The following is a 22,663-nucleotide window of genomic DNA, read 5'->3' as shown; positions in this document are numbered from 1 at the left end:
TACATTTATTACTTTTGTTTTGTACAGGTGGCACATCTGCTCAAATAGATCTAGTATTTTTCTTAAAGGAGTTGGGGTGAAAATACATATATATCTTTAAAAAGCAGAGAATAAAATTAAATTATGAAGTTAGAAGGAAGAGTATTAAAATATTTTCATTGGGTCATGATAATTAGCAGTTATACTTCAGAGCTCCATAAAGGATTACTATAGGTATTGATGATTCAAGGGTGTGGCTTGAAGAATGAGACAAACAGATTGCCTTCTTTCAGAGGGCCTTCTTTCAGCTTGTTTAATCTGAAGACTCTGGTTTCTTTATCTTTGTAATAGTGCCTGACAGTTTATGCCCTCAATAAATATTTCTTGAATGGAACTGAATTTAATTTGAAGGAATACATGAATTAAATCATGTGTGATTGAAAGGTCAGAGACCAGACTGGAAAATAGAAACCACACAAGGAAATCAAGGCAGGGGCTTTCATATAGGAAATTAGGTACCAAGGTGTTGGAGAGATGAAAGGGCAAATGAGATCCTATAGGTGACCTAGAGAGAGAATCACCCAAGGAGGCAACTCGCCCTTCTAGGGCTTGAGGAGCAGCAGGGCAGAGGTGGGGGTTAGCAGAACCTAGAGTTTAGGAACCTGAAGCTTAGTAACACAGGTTCTTCCTGATCCTCATGAAAATTGTGACTATTGAAGGATATACTCATAAACCTCCCAGAGCCTCCCAGTGCCAGGTCTGAGTATGTGCTTATTGTTTTGTTATTATATCATCATTACTATCACCATCATGAAAAGCACTCAGTACAGTGTCCAGTGCCTGGTAAGTAATAAAATTCCACTCGATACAGTATTTTTAACCTCCCTGGAAGGAAGTATGGAAAGTAAAAGTACACTTTAAAATGATATGCAGATACAGCTTACTGTAAGTGTAAGATAAAGCTCATGTCTTAGAGAATTTAAAATCAAATGCTCATTTTTATGTTCAGTTATTAGATTTTGCCATTTTAACTTTTCTAATATGGAGAGAGTTTTAAAATGTTCCCCAGAACATATAATGCAAGATTTAACCTCTGGTGAATATAAATATACCCCTCTCTCTCCTGTGCTTTTCAACATATTCACTGGTGCATGCTGTGTTGATGCTTTTTACAAGGATAATCAATCTTAGGTTTTTCAATGTGTCTGTTTCCTACATTACGGACTTCTGCAGCAGTAAACTCACACTTTATATTGATATAAAATTCACTTACACTGTAAACAAGGGGCTGTTCAGAAGAAAATCATACAAACAGGTATATGTCTTCTCAGCACAGATGGTGTTTTCATTTCATTGAATCAACTCTTGTCAGCACTACAGCAGTTGCATTTTTAGCTACTGTATAAGATAAACTACCTCATTTCATTAGGTTTAACACTGCTTTTTGCTACTCTTTAATTAAATGATTAAAAAAACACTGTGACAGTCTAACAACTAAAAGGCCAAACCTGGAATTTATCAGTGTTAATGCAGGAATATAGTTCCATAGATATGCAGAATATAGTGAAACTCCTGATATACTCTCAACCAATAATAAGCCTAAACTAAAACTAATTAATTCTGATATAAATTCAGTAATTCTAAATACACTTTCAAACTCTTTCCCCTTGTGTTCATACCTCATCAATAACCCCCTTTCTGATACATTTTAAAGCCAATAATCTAGAAAGCTCACATTTTAGATTTTTTAAATAGGAAGCCTTAAATAGTAGGATACTTTCTCTTTGAGCAACTGAATAACCAGTAAAATTCCTTTTACAAATTTTTGAAAGAGTAATGATAACTAACAGTTATTTTTTTTCCTATTTTCCAGACAATTGTTTAATAAGTATCTCGTGTCTCATAACATTGACTATTTTAATCCTCAAAATAAACCTATAAGGTAAAATTAAAATAAATAAATTAATTTAAAAAACTCTATAAGGTAGAGTTGGAATCAAAATGAATTCTTTATGTTTCCCCATATAATTATGAATCCTTCAAAATGCCATCTAAATGTCACTTCCCACTACATTATATACATCTATCCTTTTTTTGTACACTGTTGTAATTCACTGTTTTCTCTATGATACTATAAATATCTTTTTGGTAAAACTCTGACTAAAGTATATTTAAATCCTCTAGAAAATTATAATATTCCATAAAAATAGGACTAAAATAATTCGGTAGCATGTTTTAAACATTCTTAACAAGGACTTCCTTCAATACTCTTTGCTATTAATCTGTGCAATTCAATGCGTGTTTTGAAAATGTTTTAAATCTATTCATTCAACTTTATTTACATGAATTAGAATTAACCACAAGCAAAATTAACACAAATAGATATGTCCCATTGTTTATGTTAATTGACAATTACTATAGAAAAAAAAAATCTACAATTACTTACATTGTAGAAAATAAGCAACCAAATTTCCCAGGCTTAACACCACCCTTTGCTCCTTTAAGGCCCTTGGATTTACTATATCTGGCATTGCATAGAATGTAAGGTAAGGTCTATATGTGTATGGTATATATATATACCAACCTAGATAGCATATTCAAAAGCAGAGACATTACTTTGCCAACAAAGATTCGTCTAGTCAAGGCTATGGTTTTTCCTGTGGTCATGTATGGATGTGAGAGTTGGACTGTGAAGAAGGCTGAGCACCGAAGAATTGATGCTTTTGAACTGTGGTGTTGGAGAAGACTCTTGAGAGTCCCTTGGACTGCAAGGAGATCCAACCAGTCCATTCTGAAGGAGATCAACCCTGGGATTTCTTTGGAAGGAATGATGCTAAAGCTGAAACTCCAGTACTTTGGCCACCTCATGCGAAGAGTTGATTCATTGGAAAAGACCCTGATGCTGGGAGGGATTGGGGGCAGGAGGAGAAGGGGACGACAGAGGATGAGATGGCTGGATGGCATCACCGACTCGATGGACGTGAGTCTGAGTGAACTCCGGGAGTTGGTGTTGGACAGGGAGGTCTGGCGTGCTGCTATTCATGGGGTCGCAAAGAGTCGGACACGACTGAGAGACTGATATGATGTGATCTGATATATAAAATTATTGCTGTTGTTTAGTCACTAAGTTGTGTCTGACTCTTTTGCAACCCCATGGACTGTAGCCCACCAGACTCCTCTGTCCATGGGATTTCCGGGCAAGAATACTGGAGTGAGTTACCTTTTCTTTCTCCAGCAGGGGATTTTCTTGATCCAGGGATGGAACCGAAGTCTCTTGCTTTGGTAGGTGGATTCTTTACCACTGAACCACCAGGGAAGCCATATATATATACACATATACGCATACTTAATATATATGAACCATGGACAGGGAACTATGGCTGTAGGATCCACAGGGTCGCAAAGAGTGGGACATGACTGAAGCAGTTTAGCATGCACGCACTCATACTTTAAAAATAAGCCAAGGTTTTTCCACATTTATACTTTCAGAGTCTAAACATTTCTTCTGAGCTCACAAATTACTTATCTACTGAGTTCCATATTTAAATATCTAATAAACACCTAAAACTTAACATGCCCAAAGCAGTGTTCATGCATGACTTTCCCTCTTACCATCTTATCCATAGCTTCCTTTCCTCAATGAATGGAATCAATACTATTAGATTCATAAATCCAAATTTTAAGAATCCTCCTTGAAATGCCTCTTCTCTCACGCTCAAACCATAAATCCAATCATTATATCAATTATACCTTGTAAATATTTCATGAGTCTGTTCACCTCTGATCATTTACATTCTGAATGGTCTTTAAAAAAATACCAAAGTGCATACTATCACTTATACTGCCGTGTGTGTACAATCTGCCTACTATCCCATTCTCTCCTCTACTACTCCTGTATTACAGCCATGCCTTCTAATATATCTTGAATGTCTCATCATCTGATTCATCATAATCATTTGGTCTGAGTTTTGCGGGGTCTAGAATGCTTTTCCATAGTGTTTACATAACCATTTGTGAAGAACATTATTTAGTTCCAGTACATTTGACTCTTAACTGAGTTCTCATATTATGAGATATGAAATATCTCATATTATCCCCATATGCTTACTTCATAGCTTGTATCATATATTTTAATGATATATTTGTTCTGGTAATTTAAATAATGCCTTTCTGTTGTGGAAAATTTGTACTCAATTAGGTCAGGAATTGTGTTTCTATTGGTAACAATATCATTAATAAGAGCTATTGTAATACTTCACAGATATGATATTCATTAATTTAAGTGAATATGAAAAAAGTTGTTTTAATTCTATAGAAACAATGGTTCAATATAAGGAAGCTCCTGAAGAAGATTTTTGAGGAGAGGATGTTAGATACACAGAATTAAAGAAGATAAATATTTCCTAATTTCATGAATGGGAAAAGAAGTTACAATATGACAAAATGTAAGAAGAATTCTCTAAAAACTATGACTAACTAATAATAATGCTGTTTCTCAGTTACTAAGCACCATCTACCTAAATGCACAGGTAAATTGCTAGCTGAAGCTCTAGAGCTGTAACTCAGCCTTTTGTTTGGAACGAGGGGGATTGACAAGGGTTCAGAATCCTTTTCCCCACCATTATGGGCTGAATTGTTTCCCTGCAAATTCATATGTTGAAGCCCTAATTCCCAGGATCTCATAATGTGCCTGTTTTGGAGATATGACCTTATAAAGAGATGACTAAGTTAAAATAAGGCCATTAAGGTGGGCCATAATCCATCTGACTGGTGTCTTTATAAGACACTTGAACATACAGATAGCACAGAAAAGCTATGTAAGGACACAGTGAGAATATGGACAGAGGCCAACCAAGGAAAAATATCTCACAAGAAACCAAACTTTCTGGCACTTTGAGCTTGGATGTCTAGTTTCCAGAACTGCAAGAAAATAAATTTACCTGGTTTAAGTCACACAGTATTTTGTTATGACAGCCTTAACAAACTCATACAACCACTATCCCAGACTAATTTTGAGAATTTACCACTGCCTGTTTTCAGCAATTTCATTAAAATGGAAAGTCAAATTTATGAGATTTATAAGCTTCATTTGGGGCTTCCCTGTGGCTGGGTGGTCAAGAATCTGCCTGCCAGTGCTGGAGACATGCAATCTGTCCCTGGATTAGGAAGATTTCCTGGAAAAGAAAATGGCAACCCACTCCAGTGTTCTTGCCCAATTCCATGGACAGAGGAGCCTGGCAGGCCATAGTCCGTGGGGTCGCAAAAGAGCTGGACATGACTTAAGGACTAAACGACAAAAACATCAACTTTATTCAAGACCAATAATGTTTGTCTCAACTGATTTATATTATATACAACTGGAATCAAAACAGGTATTTTGGCGTGAGATTTGTATTCTTCTACAAAACATTCACTAAAATAAAAAAATAAAAAGGCTGTAAACTTATTTAATGGTACATTTTTGTAATTTTACAGATAAGCTTTTAGCTTAGAAATACATATTCATATAAGCAAAATCAATTGATTATTAAAAATTTAAGAGGTTGAAGAAAAGTAAATTGTTTTACAACACCTCCTTTATTACCTAAATTTATGATGTTACCAAAAATACCTGCTTTATCTAAAGCCACTTTCAACTTGCTGTATTTTGTCACTGTATAAATAAATCATTGCTATGATATCTTTTTAGTATCTTGGGAAAATGGGGAAGTTAGGTATCAACAGTTTGTACATCGACCAGGGATAGCAAATCCCATTATATAACTTACTCAATGATTTCATTATCAATCCAGATCTTATACTAAGAAGAGAAATTTCTTTTAATGAGTTTTGCAGTATTATAATTTTGAGATACTCTTCATGCCACTGCAATTAATGATTTATGTGATTTAAAGGAAAAATAAATCTCACCATTTTCTAAGGAGAGGAAAAAGTCTATAGAGAGGAAGAAATAATTGGAGTTTCTCAAGGCACCAGAGTATCCCTGAGGACTCCAAATATTTGACTTCTACTTGATTTCTTCAAGTGCTCTAAGAATCTTCAACAAAGTCTGTAGCAAACATTGCTGTTTCAGGGTCATTCTGTTCATTTTCTAAATAAAAAAGAGTTTCAACAAATAAAATCTTACATGTTAAAAGCAGAAATTAGAAAACCCAGAAAATAAGAAAGGAAAAATATCTTTTATGATATTTAATCCATGACATTAGACAGTACACTCTACATGGCTAAAAGGGGAAGGTCATTACCAAAACAAGGCAAGATACAAAAAGTGGAATTTATGGTATCATTTTGATATTTGAGTGACTGCTCGTTGTATTAGTTTGTGAAGTTCATCTTAACAAAGTACCAAAGACTGGTTAGCTTAAATAATAGAAATGTTTTGCCTCACAGTTCTGAAAGCTGGAAATCTGAGGTCAAGGTGCTGGTAAGATGTGGTCCCCTGGTGGGTATGAGGGAAAGATCTATTCAAGGCTTCTCTCTTTGGCTTGTGGAAAGTTGTCTTCTTTCTAGTTTCTTCACATGGTCTTCCCTATGTTTGCATCTCTCTGTCCAGACTTCCCCCTTTTTAGGGACACTGGTCATATTGGATTAGGCGTGCTGTGTGCTGTCACTTCAGTTGTGTCTGACTCTTTGCGACCCCATGGACTGTAGCCCACCAGGTTCCTCTGTCCATGGGATTCTCCAGGCAAGAATACTGGAGTGGGTGGCCAGTTCCTACTCCAGGGGATCTTCCCAACCCAGGGATTGAACCTGCCTCTCTTAAGTCTCCTGTGATGGCAACTGTGCTCTTTACCCCTAGCTCCAACTGGGAAACCCTACTGGGCTAGGGCCTACCTTAATGATCTTATATTCACTTCATTTCCACTGTAGACTCTTGGTCTAAATAAGGTCACATTCTGAGATACTTGGGATTAGGACTTCAACATAAAAATTTAGAGTAGAGAGGACACAATTCAACCCATAACCTTCTCCAGGGGTTCTTCCCAATCCAGGGATTGAACCTGGGTCTTCCGCATTGCAGGTAGATTCTTTACCATCTAAGCCACCAGAGAAGCCCCAAAATACTTACCATGACTCATCAAATTTTGAAGTGACTTCCTTAGAAAAATGGATACAATTTTGAACTTAAAATTATGAATGTGGACCTTTCTTATGTTCAGCCACATTCCAGGAAATACAGAAATGTAGTATGAACTGAGAAATATCCAGTAACTTCAAAGTACTTACCAAATGTTTTCAGAAGAGCAAAGCCCTTAGAACATAAACTAATAATAAATAGTACCATATATAAAGGACCTCCCTCCTGGCTCAGCTGGTAAAAGATCCTCCTGCAATGCGGGAGACCTGGGTTCGATCCCTGGGTTGGGAAGATGCCCTGGAGAAGGAAACAGCTACCCATTCCAGTATTCTGACCTGGAGAATTCCATGGACTATACAGTCCATGGGGTTGCAAAGAGTCGGACACAACTGAGTGACTTTCACTTTCACAGTATATCAAGACATGTATGGAGAAGGCAATGGCACCCCACTCCAGTACTCTTGCCTGGAAAATCCCATGGATAGAGGATCCTGGTGGGCTTCAGTCCATGGGGTCGCTAAGAGTCGGACACGACTGAGCGACTTCACTTTCATTTTTCACTTTCATGCATTGGAGAAGGAAATGGCAACCCACTCCAGTGTTCTTGCCTGGAGAATCCCAGGGACGGGGGAGCCTGGTGGGCTGCCATCTATGGGGTTGCACAGAGTTGGCTAGCAGCCGACTTAGCAGCACTAAATGAATAATACAGGTGTTTTGACTCTCATCTGCACAAACCAACTCTCTTAAAGCACTAACAATTGGCAAATCTAATAATATCTGTCGTGTGTACATGCTCAGTCACTCAGTCGTGAAGGACTCTTTGTATCCCATAGACTATAGCCCACCAGGTACCTGGATAATACTCATGGGATTATCCAGGCATGCATACTGGGGTGGGTTGCCATCTCCTCCTCCAGCTAATGTCTGTCAGGTGACTCTTAATGTTTTTCTTTTCAATTATTTTTTGAGTCCTATGTTTCCATATGCTATAATATCTATATTATCCAATTTGCTTACATGCTGTTAAATCTAGGTTTCGGGTTTATCTGCCCTGTTTTCAGCTTTGCCATTTATTCACTCATACAGGCCTTCATGATTGATTGAATGTCCTCTATGTTCTAGATGATGTGCTGGGCCTGGGAAAACATTGATGAATAACACAGCTCTCTATTCTTCAGAAATCCAGATCTAATAAATGAGGGGGAGAAGCAGATTAATGATGCAGATATTTAACTCAAATGCTAAACAGAAAGTATAGGATCAGAGAATGGATAAACAACTCCTGTTTGGGGTTTTTATGAAAGGTTTTACTTAAACTGAACATAGAAGGAGAATGGAGGTTTCACTTGGCAAAGAGGAGTATGAATGAGAGGGGGGAGTATATGTGGGGTTTGGGGGATGATAGGCCTTCAAATTGGGGGAACAGAACTGAGAAATAGGAGAATATGAAGTTACAGAGAACACTATACAAGAATGATTGTCTGGGAAGCAGAAGGGAATTTGACCCTGGGGAGAGAATAAGATACACAACGGTAAATCTGAGGAATGAAGCTGACCCTTGGAAGTTCTTCGGCTCCAAATCTTAGCTTAACAACCAAATTCAAAAGATATGTTTCATATCATAGTTTCTGTTCTTTCAGACTCCTATAGGAGTAAAAAGTATACAAAACAACAGAGGCATAAAAAATCAATTTTTATCTATGGTTTTGGTTTATCTTGGGATTTTAGTTAATGTAATAATTGCAAATACCCCTCTATTCTTACTTTATTGTTCTTAGTATTTCATCAAATCTATATTTTACATTTATATGTAAATATAAATAAAATAACATTGTAAATGCAATCCAAAACATTTGTAAAATCATATTTAAAGATGAAATCAGAATTTATATCATGATATGTTTTACTCTCACATTATTGATCTGGAACATATTGGACCATTGAGATCTGTTCTAGATTTCCAAATGTCTAATCCCATTGCATTTTTTGGTGAGACATGAGCCAAATCTGTTTGACTTAATAGAATGTTCGAATTTAGTCACCTATCATAGTCTTAAAAAAAGTCTACTTAAAAATCTATATTAAGTAATATGAATCCATTCAACAAATATTTATTGAACAAATTGTAGATAGCAATGTTACCAGACACTGAGGATACAAACACTATAAAGATAAGGGTGCTGTCATCTGGGAGGACATTATAAGTTGCTAGGAAAGTTAGACATAGATTATTATGAAACAGGGAACTGAGTCCACCATGAACCTGTTCATATTATTTTATGAATTATTTTCCATTACTTAATTGCTACTATAGTAGCAATTCTTCCTTCTGCCATGTTCTCTAATTCATATTATTGCTTTTTCTTTTCTTTTTTTTTCCAATACCATAGCTACAGGAAGTGTTGCTGTAGAAAAAAAAGTTACAATTTGTTTTGTGTAAACTAAAGCTGTTAAACAAATACCACTGGACAGAAACAATATGCAAATCCATTTTTATTTAATACAAGACAACATTTCTAACAACTGTAGCTAATAACAGGATAAACCACTTTGGAAAGTGAGTTCCAAATTATCATAGATATCCCATGTATGAATAAGTATAAGTGGTAACGTTAGCTGTTTCAGTGACACTGAAAAAAAAAAAAAAAACCACCATGGCAAAATGATAACTGAAATGAAGACCACAGGATTCAAAAAACAGTATCCTTTTTGTTGGTTCTGTTATCTAACCAAAAGTATATAGAGATCTGACCGTATTCATGGGTGGTAGGTCATTCAAAGTCCTTGCAAAACAGGGCATCTCTTGACTCTAGGATGAACATGCTGAGTCCTCACAGGGACAGATGGATTTGATGACAGCAATACTGCATAAAAGCTTTTATTAATAGCTTTTATTTTTAGCCTAGCATATGCTATTCTTGTATAAATGTTTAATCGTTTTTGAAACTAAGTATTTTATCTCTTATAATATCCTGTTGGAAAAAGTTCCAGTTTAATTATATATTACTCGATAAAAAATCACAATGGTATGGTGACCTCTGAATGTCCCAGAGGAAAGAATGCTAGCTTATATGTCAGCCTAAATTTTCTTAATCCTGTTATAGAGATCATGGCTTTCAATAGAAGATGAGACAGTAGAATGGAAATTAAATCTGTAAATTTATCAGTGGAATGAACATAAAATTCAATTACATGTAACCAATATGCATATAAAAATGTACTTTTAGTATAAGGTACATTTCCTTTCAAGTCTAATATTGGTAGCACCCAAGCTTCAGAATATCATTTATAATCATGACATTGATGACAACATGACATTGTATCTTTTCAAACTGTTTATAATACTTCATGGCAGCACATGATGTGAAAATTTCAGATGAAGGAGAACATAGTAATTATAAAATATAAATTAAAATGAGATTTAAATAACCACAAATAACCAATTATTTCAGACTTTGTATCATATCTATACTTTTATTTATCCTCCTTGAAATGGGTCTGTGACTGTTTTCCCAAGCAAGTTGAATTGCAGAGTGACCCAGATGTTATTTTTAAATATGTCAAAAGAGAATATTATCCAGTGAGTTAGTTTCTAATTGTAGTTCTTCCACTAATTAACTCTATAGTTTTTATGTCTCCTTTGCTCTTTTATATAATTTGAGGGTTGAAATAGATGATTCTACTGCTTTCCATATTTAAAATTCTGCAAATATATGAGTCTAAATATAATTGCCTCTAAATGATATCCAGAGAAAAGTTACACTTTAAACATGATTAACAATGCTGTTTATAAACTTCAAAATTCAAGCAAGCAAAGATTTCATTTTATAAATGACAGATAAGCCCCAAAATGTATTTAAATAAATTTGTATTAAAGAAACACTTATTGCATAAGATGTAGAAATGTTAATTGTAAACCTTGGTGAATATTGACAAAGATTGAAAGAATATTCCCTACATAGCAATCCTCTAGATAAAGAAAGAGAACATTACCACTGCCTGAGAACCCTCCCTTGTGCCAAATTATAGTCATTAGTCCCCATAATAATAGGTTGAAAAATAAATTTCCCTTAAATAGATTTTAAAATATAGAAGGAGAAAGGACATCATGAAATTCTCTTCTATTAACATACTAAATATTAGGATAAATTAATCACAATTAAGAGGTGAAAAGTCATTGACTTAGAGTTTAGATGTGCACAGTTTATATTAAGTTAATGCCATGAAATCTGTTTAGTTGCTAGTATTACCATATCTTTAAATTAACAATAGCTATATTAACAGATACAATTTAAATTTAAACAATAAGCAAAAAGGTAGAGGAAACAATAGTATTTGAGATATAATGAAAATCTAAATACAGAAACAAAGCTGTTGACATCATGAGACTTGACTATAAGGTGGCTACTTCCATGATCTTGGGACTAAGGAAAAATAATTGTTCATTGAAGTTAAAAACTGTGAAAAGTCTTAGTCTGCATGGACTGGTGTCACAAAATGCCAATGACTTATAAGCAACAGCAATTTATTTCACAGAGTTCTGGTGGCTGCAAGTCTGAGATCAGGGAGCCAGCATGGTCACTTGAGAGTTTTCTTTTAGGTTACAGACTTCTCATTGTATCCTCACTGGGGGAGGAAATGAGGGAACTCTCTATAGTCTCTTTTATGAGAGCACTAAGCCCACTGAGCACTGAAGAACTGATGCTTTTGAACTATGGTGCTAGATAAGACTCTTGAGGGTCCCTTGGACAGCAAGGAGAACAAACCAGTCAATCCTAAAGGAAATCAGTCCTTTCATTCATTGGAAGGACTGATGCTAAAGCTGAGGCTCCAGTACTTTGGCCACAGGATCAGTTTAATTCAGTTGCTCAGTTGTGTCTGACACAATGTGACCCCATGGACTGCAGAATGCCAGGCCTCCCTGTCCATCACAAACTCCTGGAGCTTGCTTAAACTCATGTCCATTGAGTCGATAATACCATACCACCATGTCATCTTCTGTTGTTCCCTTCTTCTCCCAACTTCAATCTTTCCCAGCATCAGGGTCTTTTCCAATGAGTCAATTCTTCACATCAGGTAGCCAAAGTTTTGTAGTTTCAGCTCAGCATCAGTTCTTCCAATGAATATTCAGGACTGATTTCCTTTATGATGGACTCATTGGATCTCCTTGCAGTCCAAGGGACTCTCAAGAGTCTTCTCCAACACCACAGTTCAAAAGCATCAATTCTTCAGTGCTCAGCTTTCTTTATAGTCCAACTCTCACGTCCATACATGACCCCTGGAAAAGCCACAGCCTTGACTAGACGGACCTTTGTTGACAAAGTAATGTCTCTGCTTTTTAATATGGCAACAGGATGAGTAGAGCCAATTCATTGGAAAAGACCCTGATGCTGAGAAAGATTGAAGGCATAAGCAGAAGGGGGCATCAGAGGATGATCACCAACTCAATGAACATGAAGTTTAGCAAACTCTTGGAGATAGTCAAGGACAGGGGAGCCTGACATGCTATAGTCCACGGGGTCACAAAGAGTTAGACACAACTTAGCAACTGAACAACAACAGCAAAGCCCATTCCTGAGAGCTCCACCCTCACAACCTGATCATCTCCCAAAGTCTCCACTTCCTAAAACCATCACACTAGGAGAGCCTATAGCAAGAAATATGTTCTATAGAACTTGAAAAACTTTCAGTGTAAGTCTATCGTGGATCAAGAATTTTATCACATTGTATATGTTTATGAATGTTACATTTGTATATATATGTATATATATCAAATTATATGTGTATATGTTTGTAGGAGGGAAAGGAGTATTTAACAATGTGTGTGTCAAGAGAAAAAAGGCACATTGAATATGTCCTACATAAAATAACAATGCTATGAATCAGTATAAATAAACAAAAACAGTGTAGGACCAGTCAAATAATCTGCTTGACTCTATTTCTCATTGTAAATTAATACATCTTCTTTCTAGATTTACACATTTCTTTGATGAAGTTGTTTAGCCTCCTGACCATCAACCTCAAGGTATTAACAAAAATAACTTTAACATTCAAGGATTGTTGGTATCATAAGACAGATGCCTCATTCTAGGACAATTTTGGCTTACTACTAACTTTATAAAATTTCACCTGAAGTGCACTAAATTTACATTCAAAGTTTTGACTCTATAAATTAGGGATGAGAGATGAAGATAACAAAGTCATAAAAGCAGGAAAAGCATTAGATGAGACTATTTTAAAATAAAGACATATATTTAACAATATATCGATTATATTTTTTGAAAAATTATGAAAATGAAGGCTAAGTAGGCATAAATTTAAAAAATAATAAGAAATTGTTATCTCATTGTCTAGGGAAACTTTATAAGAGGTGAACCCTTTATAAGAGGTGAGCTCCACCTAAGGACAAAATATGAGTACAATAAAATAATTTAATTGGACATTAGCAAAGAAATAAATAATCTAATTAAAAACTGGAAAAGGGTTGCTGTATTACATTAGGGTTATCAAAATTTCTCTAGAATTTTTAATCATTAATTCTTTGAGGTAATTGATTACTCAAGGTAATGACTAGTATATAAAAAAAAAAAAAATCTACTGAGTCTTTGAAACATCTAACACCTGGGAAGAAGAATAGAGGGTTAAGAAGTCTATTTTAACCTTATATCTGTAAGGTTTTTTTTTTTTTTATAATGGTGGTTTTTCTATTTTCTTTTTCCCCATGCTCCCTCCATCTAAGTTCTGAGACTTTTAACCTTTACCTCTTCCTACTATCCCATTTGTTTATATTTCCCTTAACCCTTTCTAATTGTTTTAAAGTTTGAGAATATGGGTGATTCATCAGCCTTAATTTTGCATAGTAAAACAAATTGCTCACTATCATTATTATTATTGTATACATTTTGAGTTGGGTTGTTCAAAGAAAGTTGCAGCTAAATATTCACATTCATAGAATCAGAGTGGAACGGTGATAACCAGGGCTTGGGGGATGGGAACATGGGGAGGTGACAGTCAAAGGGTACACAGTTTCAGTTATGTGAGATGAATAAGATGTGCTGAAGTTCTACTGCCCACTATATTGCCTGTAACTAACAGTACAGCCCTATATACTTAAAATTTGCTAATAGGTTAGATCTTACCATACATACAAAAAATTAATGAAGGCAGCAGGAGGAATGTTTTGGTGTTGATGGACATGCTTAAGTCTTTGATGGTGGTGATGATGGCTTCACAGGTGTATACAAACTCATTGAGTTGTACACATTATATATGTACAGCTTTTTAACAAGTCAGCTACACCTAAATAAAATAGTTTTTAAAATGTATCTCACTCACTCTCAGGGCTTTAAGTCTGCTTTCAATTTTTGGGGTGCTTTCTTGGATCTAATCATTCCCTGTTGGTGGAGAATACCAGCTCTGGAGACTCCTCCATGTTATTTTGAGGGCATCTGCTGTATATATATTTTACATGCTTAATGTGCATAGATTACTATTTTCCATCAAGACTCAGATACGTTATACAATTCCTGGCTTTTTTTTTTTTTTTCTATTTGTCAGGCTTGTGGGACCTTAGTTCCTTGACCAGGAATTGAACCTTTGCCATGGCAGTGAATGTGGCAAGTCCTAACCACTGGACCGCCAGAGAATTTCCATCTTGAGACTAATTTTTGATCCTATAAAATGACAGAAGGACTAGTTAGACTAAAATAAACATGCATTTTTCTAAGCAGGAAAAAAAAATCAGAATGCTAATTGGAAAAACATAAGTTGAGTGCCTGCTACTGCATGCTGAATATTCTGCTAGTCACAGAAGTCTGGGATAGGGGCAGGGGCAGCTAATTTGGTAGCTAATTCCCAAAATAAGAACTGAGTAAAGTAAAAAAAAATTCACAGCATTTAATACTGCACTTTAGGGAGATATAATCTAATATACCAGAGAAGGCAATGGCACCCCACTCCAGTACTCTTGCTTAGAAAATCCCATGGACAGAGGACCCTGTTAGACTGCAATCCATGGGGTTGCTAAGAGTCGGACATGACTGAGCGACTTCACTTTCACTTTTCACTTTCATGCATTGGTGAAGGAAGTGGCAACCCACTCCAGTGTTCTTGCCTGGAGAATCCCAGGGACGGGGGAGCCTGGTGGGCTGCCGTCTATGGGGTCGCATAGAATCGGACACAACTGAAGTGACTTAGCATCCATCTAATATACACAAACACACACAAATGCATACTCTTTATACAAATAATCATATGATAATACACAAGAATCATAAAACTAAACATGTTAGAACCATATAGAGTCAAATATAACATGAAACAAATTGCCATTTAAAATATTTAAATTTAATACAGTAACTAAGGTACAGAAAATCCTAATGAAATAATTATCATCTTGTACAATGACCTTCTTCTATTGCATGGGTTTTCTTTTATACCTTTTTATTTTAATTGGACTTTTGAGGTAAGTTTAAAATCCTGCATGTCTTTGTTAACTTGGCTGATTAAACACCTATGAACTTATCTCATATATCTATGGAAAATACACATTTGAAATTATAATTTCAAGAAATTCTTGGCTTAATAGGACTATAGTATAAATTAGATATCACTATTAATGTTAACAGAAACTTATGTAATAGAATTATATTGTTTTTCTTATTTTTTATTAATTGTATATGGGAGATTAATTTCTGTACAGCTAAATGAACTACATGAATTTCTCTATAATTCCAAATGATAGCCATAATGATGGAGAAGGCAATGGCACCCCACTCCAGTACTCTTGCCTGGAAAATCCCTTGGATGGAGGAGCCTGGTAGGCTGCAGTCCATGGGGTCGCTAGGAGTAGGACACGACTGAGCGACTTCACTTTCACTTTTCACTTTCATGCATTGGAGAAGGAAATGGTAACTCACTCCAGTGTTCTTGTCTGGAGAATCCCAGGGACAGGGGAGCCTGATGGGCTGCCATCTATGGGGTCGCACAGAGTCGGACACGACTGAAGCGACTTAGCAGCAGCAGCAGCAGCCATAATGACAACTAGAACATTTCAAAATATATTAAGCATCACATGGATAAATAAATCATGCATACACATATATATATGAATTTTAATGAGCTACTGAAGTTAAGTGGAACAAAAATACGCTCACCCATTTGAATATAAATATTTAAAAAGAATAACAAATGGTATTTGACTAATCAATACCAGAATGATATAAACGGATACAGAAAATGAGGAAAAGTATAATAACTTTGATATTTTTAAGAGAAAAGGAAAAATACTCTCGTAATCAGGATGAGTATTTCCATACACCGAAGGAATTCAATTCTTAGAAGAAGGTGTCAATTCAAAGCTTTAATTGTGGGAGTAATTACAGGGCATAGAGTGAACATAGTTCACACTTCAACATCTTTTTCACTGTATCAGCATTTCTTTGTAATTCTGTGGGCACCTTCACTGTAGAAATATTTTATGTACAGAAATGTGTCATAGAAATACGGTTTTTCAGGAAGATCACTGAACAATGTGAGACAGCAAGGGATGAAACTGACGCTGGTTCTGAGGGCAGATGATGACTAGGGTCGAAATCTGGGAGCTCCTACTTGTTCACTGCATGAGCTTACTACATCCCTAACCTTTCAGAGTGCCAGCTTTGCCATGTGGGAATAATAGTAATCCTGCCTCAAACACAGATAGCAATCATTAAAATAAAAGGAAATATTTATATGTAAAGAGCACATTATATAAAACACTATAAACATAAAAATGTTAGTAGTTTAAAGGTGTTTTCCTCCATTCACTAACACACACAAAGCAGCACATTCATTTTAAATTTAACATCATGTATGTGGGTGCATGATCAGTTGCTCAGTAGTTCTGATTCTCTGTGACCCTATGGACTGTAGCTGGCCAGGCTCCTCTGTCCATGGCATTCTTCAGGCAAGAATACAGGAGTGGGTTGTCATGCCCTCCTTCAGGGGATCTTCCTGACACAGGGATCGAACCTGCATGTCTTGCATCTCCTCCACTGGCAGGTGAAACTTTTACCACTGCACCACCATGGTCAATTCTAATTTTTCTGTGAGTATCAGAGTTAAAGACGATCCCTAATAATCTTCAGTTACCCCAGGCACACCCTTTCCTCAGGAGCACAAAGCCCTCCCCAGAAAAATGCTTCCTGGTTTCCTCATGTTTACTTACTTACATCATTTAGGTTTTTCTTTAAATGTCAACTTTTCTGTGAGGACACTATAGACGCCTCTATCTAAAGTCATAAAAATGTTTATACCCTCTAGCATTTTTCCCTTTTACCACTGCATATCACCACCTGATGTATTATTTATTTTACAGTTACATGTTTATTTTCTGTCCCTTTTCCTCTTCCTAAATATCAGCTTTAGTTTACCAGAGATTTTCATTAGGAGTTTTTCCTAATTTTTCCAGCACCTATATCAACACTGCATGGGTAAATGTTAAATAAATATGTACTGAATGAGTAAATAATAAAAAGTTCTTCATATACTGGGCCATGAAGAAAACTGGAAATTCAGAAGATATGCTAAAGACTAATAACTCATTTGATTCAAACAGAAAAATGTCTTAACTTTGATAAAAATGTTTCAGATGCTTACATAAATTAATAGATAGAGAGTATTAGGGAAGACAGAGACCCAGAAATTTATAAACAGAGACCCCACCTTCACTTTTGAACAAAAGTTATTAACAAAGAATGGATTTGCTGTCCTTCCTGAAACAACACAAGACAAACAAAATAAATGAAACAGTGGTTTGCAAGGCACTGGATGTCAGGCAATGAAAGACAGTGATTCCTGAGAGATGGGAAATAAGTGGAGGAAGTCCTACATTTGCCAAAGCTAACTGCCTCCTGAAATTTTTCAGGTACCATTACAAACATGGTTAGCCCAGGAGGAGCCTAGTAGACAATTCGACTTTAAGAGGCAGGAGTGAGAGTCTAAGATGGAAAAGGTGGTGAAGATGTGCAGGAAAGAACAAAAACAGGAGAGTTGCACAGAGAGCCACTCAGGAGATCTGTAGGGCCAATCCCTAGTAGTCAGCTGAGTAATCATCAGCATACACATGCATGGAAACTACGTGGGGAAGTCATAGTATGGATTCTCATGTAGCAAACTCTGACAGAACTTCAAGGAATAGATAAATCTCGAATTAGCAGGAGATTTCAACTTCTCTATTTTAACAAATGACTTGCAGGGAAAAATAAGGAAAGAAATTCTAAAATCAAGCAACTTGTGCTAATTGAAACTAACAGAATACACATCTCTTCAAAAACATTTATAAATATTTAACCATATTGATCAGAAACAATTACATCACAATGGTAACACAAATGTCTGGAGGGGAGAAAGTACACTGTTTTGAGATTCTTACACCTACACCTAGGTATAATTTCACTTGAAGGTAGACAATAACACATTAAAGATAAATACTATAAACCCTTAAGCAACTAAATGGCAGGAAGAAACATTTGGAGTCATTTTTCCTGATTGTTCTAATGGCATGAAAGTTCTGTATAAATATGTCAAAATGTATCAGATTATTTAATTATGTATAGTATTATATGTTTCTACACCTCAAACTTTGTGTGTGTGTGTCCACTTCTTAGAAACTTTCTATCAGCATGATAAAAAGTTTTATGAACACGTTTAGTTCAAAGTCAGTTTAGCCAAAAATCTTTCACCTACTCTTTGGGCTCTAAATGAATTGTTAGATGAAAAGACATGCTAACTGACTAGATTCTTATTTTTACCTCCAATAAGAGAAATTCCTGTACTTATTCTGAAAATCTTTTTTAAAAAAAGTGATTCTCATGCTGTGAGTAAATTTGGAATTAACAAACTCCCAGGCATTAAACTAAAAGAAACTGGAACAGAATGGGTCAAATTTTCATTCTTTGTAATACAAATATAAATTTAGAAGTTGGTACTGGAGGATCTCCTTTAGCAAGTGGGACTGCACTTCCTGAGGTAATTATTTAACCTTAATTAACTTAATTAACTTTTCAAAGATAAACTTATACACCAGTTAATTGTTATCATCTAATATACACACACATATTTACCTACATATAATGCATATAACTGAGCTTTATTTGTTTTTTCTTTTTATATTTCCTTTAGATGTAAGTTTAGATTTTTTTCCCATGTTTCCTGATGTAACCTTGTATACTATAAATCTCCCTCTTAGATCATTCTCTAACACCACATACAAGATAAACTCAAAATGAACTAAAGATGTAAATGTAAGACCAGAAAATATAAAACTCTTAGGAGAACACATAAGGAGAATACTTATTATACTTATACTCTTTCTGACACTTATACACTTTCTGAGAATACTTATACTCTTTCTGACACAAATCATAGCAATATTTTTTGGACCTGTCTCTTCAGGCAAAGGGAAAAAAAAGCAAAAATAAACAAACGGAACCTAATTAAACTTAAAAGTTTTTGTACAGTAAAGGAAACCATCAACAAAATTAAAAGACAACACACTAAATGGTAGAAAAAATGTGCAAATCATATGAGGGATAAGGGGTTAATATCCAAAAGATATTAACAGCTGATACAACTCAACATCAAAACAAACAAACCAATTAAAACATGAGCTGAAGACCTGAATAGATGTTTTTTCAAAGAACACAAACAGATGGTCAACAGGCACATGAAAAAATGCTCAACACTGTCAGTTAGAGAAAAGCAAATCAAAACCATGATGAGATACCACCTCAAACATATCAGAACGGCTGGCAACAAAGAGACCACAAATAACAAGTGCTGGTGAGGATGTGGAGAAAAGGGAAACCCTGTGCACTGTTGGTGAAAATGTCAATTGGTACAGCTACTGAGAAAAACAATATGGAGTTTCCTCAAAAAAACTAAAAGTAGAACTATCATACTACTCAACAGTTCCTTTTCTGGGTATATCTCTAAAGAAAACGAAAACACTAGTTCAAAAATGTATATGTACCCCAATGTTCACAGCAGCATATTTATTACAGCCAAGATATGAAAGCAAAGGCAGTCTGGTCATTGACTTTCTCTTTATTCAACCCACCCTACATTTACTTATTCTCTTTCAATCACAGTTGAGCATGAAAAAATCAATATTTGCTGAGTGATATCCAACATTTTCTGGTGTTGGCTACACAAGGTTTTGAGCACACTTGTTCTTAGATATTACAAAAACTAACTATAAAATATCTTTAACAGAGTAACAGTTTTTAAGAAACACATGAGAAGATGATGTTTAATTCTGTGGTGCTCAAGAGATAACACATTTTTACCTTTTATATATACAGTAACATGAGCAATATTGAGTTAATGAATTTCCTTCAATAAAGAAAATATATACATGAAATTTTAAAGTTTTTTCTGTAGGTAATAATGTTTTTTAAAAAATGCCTATGGTTTTTCTTTGCACTACCAGATTTTTAAATAATTCTTAGTTCTTAAAAACTTAACATTGTGGAATTGTTTCTAAAATTGTTAAATTCAGATATTTCAATATTTCTCACTACTTGTTTTGATAATATTAACAGACTGATCTCGGTTTGAATCTGTATTTTGTCAACAGTTGTGTGAACTTTGAGTTTTCTAACCTTTAGTTTGTTGATCTATCAAATACGGATAATACGGGAACCTATGTAATATACTTGTTGAGATTACCTGGACTAATGCAAGCAAATGTTTAGCAGAGTAAGAATGCTATACACATATTATCATTACTATAGTCTGTTCTTTGATGAGCTGATGCATGAGTGGCAGTGATAAGGTTATAATATGACTTTTGTAGTAATGATTTTTAAGGTGTTCATTTGAAAATTTATTTAGAGAATCTTAATTACTTCTTCATATGCCTATATATTCCCAGAATTCTGCCATTGACTTTAAAAACTTTGACTTTCACATATCTTCAGTTTTATTAAAGAGGGAGCCTTCATCAATTCTTTGGGTTTTTGGAAGTCACCTTTACTCAATTTTTTTTCTATTCCTCTAATTAAGCCTGCATTCATCAATTGTAAAGAAGTGTAGTAAATACACTGAATATTTGAAGCAGTAGCATTGAGTCACTTTGTGTTAAAAATCATCAAGAATCCCACTTGATTCTAATGTGAGTCAGTGGAAAACCCTCCTTAGTCCAGAAGCTAAAAGAAATAAAGGTCTTGTTAAACCCTTTACCAAGTCACATATTGTCCTCAGAGTAATCAGGCTAATTGATTCCTGTAAAACAGTTGTTGAGTTATTTGTCACTTTACACATTTATATGACAGATTTATTTTCTTAATACTCTCAGTTGAAAAACAATTAGGTTGCATATATAAATAATGAAATGGCACCTTTTAATAATGCCAAGGAGGTAACACATATCAAACAATGGCAGACGTTCATCATGAAGCTTTTTGAGTGACGGGAGTAACGTGTTACTAATGATACTGGTGGCCCAGGGGAAAGAAATTAGCTAGGCTTAGCCAAAGCAGCTGATTAATAGACATGAATAATGCCTTTGATATCCATGAGGTCTAATGGGTATCATTATATAAATGATTGACTTGTTATCAGCCACAAGCATTAATGTTCTCCAAATTGTGGTAAAGGTCAAAAAGCATTATTTAGTTTGATTCATTTTATTAACCAGAATGTTTTGTGTTTTACAAAGGTCTCCCTATGTGATATTATACTTATGCTATTTGATAAAAATATAACAATAGAAAATTAGGAGTCCCTCAAGTTCCAGAGTTATTGGCCTTACTATGGAAGCAGATTTATTTTTTCACTGTGAAACATCCAAGAATGATGAGATTACACAAAAAGGGTAAATCTTCAAATACTAAGCAATAAGTTCTAATAAAAAAAAAGATTTATAAATTGAGAATAGATTCCCTTTCACTTCAGAGTTTGAAATTTTTTTCAATGCAGTTAAATGTTATGATCTGGAGTTTTAATTAATTTTAGTTTTTATTATAAAATAATAATAAATTCAAACCTGAAAAAATGTATGGAACTAAAATAGATATCCATCTATGAAATTAAAGGATGCTATAAAGGTTAAAGAAGAGAATATTTGCAACTGTATGGTAGATAAATATTTTAGTAGGAAAAAAGGCCTGCTTCATCACTGAGTTTCCTCAGTATTCACAGTAGTAGACTCTCAGAAGAATAATGCTTATAATGAATAATCAATTGGTCTGTTAAGGGGTAGCTCTATTTAGAAAAGATTGAGAGTTTGGGAAGGAGGCTAGAAACAGTTAGTTATAATGGGTTGGTTCTTAGAGTAGAAATATATATTACCTGCTAATGTATATGTATATATATATATATATATATATATATGTATATGTATACTCTTTCCTAATATATTAATATATATATATATATACACATATAGTTATTACCTGGTCCTTCCCCTTCCTCCTTCTCCTCCTCCTTCATTTACCCTCACTCCATTTTTCTTTCTTCTTGCTTTCCTACCTGCCATCTCTTCTAACCTCCTACTTTCCTTTATTCACTACTTTTTTTCCTCTTTAAGTTAATGTGAATTGCTTACTATAACTTGCAAAGAAA

The sequence above is a fragment of the Bos indicus genome, chromosome 4 (assembly GCF_029378745.1).
Source record: "Bos indicus isolate NIAB-ARS_2022 breed Sahiwal x Tharparkar chromosome 4, NIAB-ARS_B.indTharparkar_mat_pri_1.0, whole genome shotgun sequence".
NCBI lineage: Eukaryota > Metazoa > Chordata > Mammalia > Artiodactyla > Bovidae > Bos > Bos indicus.
This window is presented reverse-complemented; position numbering follows the sequence as displayed.